This window comes from Convolutriloba macropyga, chromosome 1, assembly GCF_964194025.1.
Source record: "Convolutriloba macropyga chromosome 1, txConMacr16.3, whole genome shotgun sequence".
NCBI lineage: Eukaryota > Metazoa > Xenacoelomorpha > Acoela > Convolutidae > Convolutriloba > Convolutriloba macropyga.
Genome location: NC_134468.1, coordinates 73,505,855 through 73,510,173, shown reverse-complemented (window position 1 = coordinate 73,510,173; position 4,319 = coordinate 73,505,855).

The following is a 4,319-nucleotide window of genomic DNA, read 5'->3' as shown; positions in this document are numbered from 1 at the left end:
GTAATTCTAGTTTGTTTGTGCTATACCGTGACTCTAGGTTGTTTGGGAAACGGCTTGCGAACGCTATTGTTTCCCATATGTTTCCGCTTTTTTGTTCTAGGCAGGCTCCTAGGCCTTTTTTGCTTGCGTCGCACCGTACTCTAGTTTGTTTCGATGTATCGAAGTGTTTGTTTTCCGTCATCTTTTTTGTTTGTTTTTTGAATTGATTGAAGTCTGTTGTATGATGGTCTTTCCAATCTAGTCTATTTCGGGATTTTGTATTTGCGTTTGAGAGTAATGGTCGTAATGGCTCTGAAAGTTCAGCTAAATTTGGAATAAATTTGATGAGGAGGTAAATGCACCCCATAAAGGAGCGTAATTTTTTGATTGTTTTTGGTTTTTCTAAGTTTATGATAGCGTCACATTTTCGTTTTGTTGGGGTAATTGTGAACCTGAGCCAAATAATTTCGTCTTTAGTGAGTTCGCATTTTTGTAGGCTAATTGCTAAGTTTTCCTCGTTTAGCCTATATAGCATGCGGTTTGTTTCTTTCTCGTGTTCTGCCAGTGTCCCTTTGGTAATAAATAATATTTCGCCTAAATAGGCGAACTTTGAGTTTATATCATGTAATGTTTTGTCGATTGTTTTTTGGAAAGTTGCTGGCATATCTGTCAGTCCGTAAAATCCATTTATGAATCGATATGTGTCAGTAGCTTTACCACCTAGTATGTTAAAGTTGCAATGTTTCCTAATTATTTCATCCAGTGGAATTTGGCTATATGCTTATTTTAAGTCAGTTTTCGAAAAGAAGTATTCGCCTTTGTTTGTTTTTTTTCGGATATTTATAGTGCTACCGAATCCATTAAGTGGTCGATGCTTTGCATTTGGTGTTTGTTTTTTTTTGGATGGCGTCGTTTAATTTTTTGGAATCTAGTGCTATTTTCACTGATTTGTCTTTCTTGTCTGTTATCACTACTGGGCTTATGAATAGTTCGTCCGAACGCTTTTCTAATTTTATGATGTGTTTCTCGTCTATTAGTTTTTGGAGTTCGTTTTCCGGTGCAGAGGGACTCGTCTTCCTTTGTGTTGGGATGGAGTGTATTCTGTTTTAAAGATTGATTTTGCTATGTGGTTTTTTGAGCGGCCTAACTTTGTGCATAAATATTTTTGAAATAACCATTTTATGACATTTTTCTCCGTTTGGAATTGGGATATTAGATTGACGTTCTTACCGGTATTTTTTGTGGCGTTGAGGGTGATTCCCAGTTTTTGTTTGCTTTGTTGTTTACGATCAGTACTTTGTTTCTCTTGGCGGTCCATGAGCCTGATTTTATGTCGATTATTAGTACAGTTTTGATGTCAATGTTGTTGTTGTTGAAACATTTGTAGATTGGTAGATTGTGCTGATGCAGAGAAGTAATTGTCAAATAAAACCTAAATTGATTAACTAAAACGAACGTTTGCGAACATTGCGTTCATCGTCAGGATTAAAAATTAAAAGAAATCATTTACAAAGTATATAAAACTTGTCTTTGACTATAATTCTATGAAATGAGTTAAAATAACATCGAATTTTTGAAATTATTTACAGTTAAAATCCCATTTACAACATTTTATTTACACTTATTACAATTAAATCAATTCATTTTACATTCCGGATTTTATGAAAATTCCGGGTATAATGCTTTCTATTCCTGAAAAGGGATTTTTACTTTCATTCCTATCTGTTCTTATTTTTTACTTATTGGGATTGACAAAATTTCGTATTAACATGTACCAGAAAATTTTTTGAATTTCAAAAGATTGTGTTTTCCACATTGTGATCGTGTTTTCCATGAAGTTTTCTATTTCTGTGTTTGGAATCTCGTTTTGGAGTTGCTCTGCAACCTCTTGGTTTATGAATGAGCGTGGCGATCCAGTTTCTGCGAGCCACTGTAGTTTGTGTGACTGGGTTTCTGTCTCCACCCAAAATTCTCCGGTGGATACTTTGTTTATCACGTTGTTTTTCTGTGCAGTGAACTGAGTTGGGCGGATTATATTTATGTTAGCCCAGTCTTCATGTAACTCTTTAATGTATTATGCAGCTAGCTTCGGCATCTACACATTCATCTGTTTGGTCGTTCTCTGTTTTCTCCTGGTTGACGTTTCTTACTCTTCTTGTTTGTTGTGGTTTGTAGTATTGTGGTGGGCTGTTTTGTGGCGTGCGAGGTGGCCGACGCTCTGGAATTTTTGCTGTGTACAACGATGTGTAGTGTCTGACTTTTTTGCATATTTTGCAGGTTGATGTTTTTGCAGGGCATATTTGTTGATGGGCTATTGAAAATGTGCCCCCGCATTTCCAACATTGATTTGATTTTCGTTGAATGTTTTGACTGTTTGATCTGTTTGTTTTGGCGGACATATGAGACTGTATTCCAACTTGTGTTGTTTGTTCTCAAGATCTCCTGTTGGTTTGCTAGCCCTCTTTCTTTTTTTACCGCGTAGCTTAGTGCTTGTTGGGGGGTTCGCATCTCCGATAGTAGTTCCATTTGTATGTTTGAGTTTTTCATGTTAGATATAAATATACCTTTGATTAAATCTTCTTCGAGATTTTCAAATCTGCAGTGTGCGCCGAGTTCTCTGAGGCGGCTATAAAAAATTTCGAGCAAATCGTTGGTTGTTGCATTGCGTTGAAGCATTGGAAGCGGTCGAAAGTTGTATTTCGTGGGCGGGTAAGCGTCAGTGTTAATTCATGTACAAGCTCGTTGGTGGTACACCGCTCTATTTTTGTGTGCGGGTTTCTTTGATGGTATGTCCTGCTCCATTCTGCTCCTAACGAGAGGTATATGAGGCTTTTGACCTTTAGGTCTGCCTCGTACCAGGGGATTCTGTCGATCTTGGGACCTTTTTGTTCTAATTGTTTACACTCATTTTCCCAGTCCACTTTTCTCTTTTCGTTTCTCTGGTCTCTTTGTCGCTCTTCGTCTTCTTTTTCCCCATCAAATGGTTCTTCATATGGGAGTGGCGGGTAGTGTAGTTTTGTTCCTGTGGGCTTTAGCTTTAGGGGTTTGTCAACCTGTAGGTTGTCACGTGCCATGATTGCCATCTTTAATGTGCCAAACCATGTGCTCCATTCTGTAGGTGGTTTCGCTCCTGTCTCCAAAAAAACTGGAACTACAAGTGGAGTTTTAATTGCTGACTTCGCCATGTGATCCGTGCTATGTCGCTACTGAGATTATTTCCGAATGGAGTTTGATCCGTATCGGATTTTGTACCATATCCAGTTAGATATTTTCTATCTACTGTAGATGAATGTGGTACGTCCAAATCCCTAGGGATTGCTAAGCGTGAACGCTCCAGTTGTTTGAGACGTACTTCTCAACTTTCAAAAGAATTCAGTTCAAGAATTTATTCTTGGCCACGAAACTACTGTTGTCTGTTACGGTTTTTGTTCGTCTGCGCTTAGCACATGTGTGAAAGCGAGAAGTACCGAAATCTACCTGCTCTCTGACAGTCGTGAAAATGAACAACTCTCAACTCTCCTATTGGAGATAACATATTTACAGAGGTGATTAATTATATAGCATAAGAGTTCATATATAGAATACTAATACTTGTAAACTTGGCTGCAAAGAATGAAGTTTTGTATGATCCGGATGGAACCGGCATCTCAATTATTATTATTATTATTATTATTATTATTATTATTGTTATTGTTATTATTATTATTATTATTATTATTATTATTATTATTATTATTATTATTATTATTACTATTATTATTATTATTATTATTATTATTATTATTATTATTATTATTATTATTATATTTATTATTTTTATTATTATTATTTTTATAATTATTATTTTTATTATTATTTTTATTATTATTACTATTATTATTTTTTATATTATTATTATTATTATTATTATTATTATTATTATTATTATTATTATTGTTATTATTATTTTTATTATTATTATTATTATTATTATTATTATTATTATTATTATTATTATTATTATTAATATTATTACTATTATTATAGGTTTAGGCACCATTTAAATACTCAAAATTGCTTCAATATAAAACGATCCGAATGAAAAAAATTTTCAGTATCTTCCTATAAGTAAGCTCATCTGGTATTAGCTTCAATTCGAATGGCAGTCTGTTCCAGAATATTTTTTGAATTTCAAAAGATTGTTTTTTCCAGATTGTGATTTTGTTTTCCACGAAGCTTTCTATTTTTGTGTTTGGAATCTTCTTTTGGAGTGGCTCTGCAACCTCTTGATTTCTGGATGAGAGTGGCGATCCAGAATCTGCAAGCCACTGTAGTTTGCGTGACTGGGTTTCTGTCTCCAC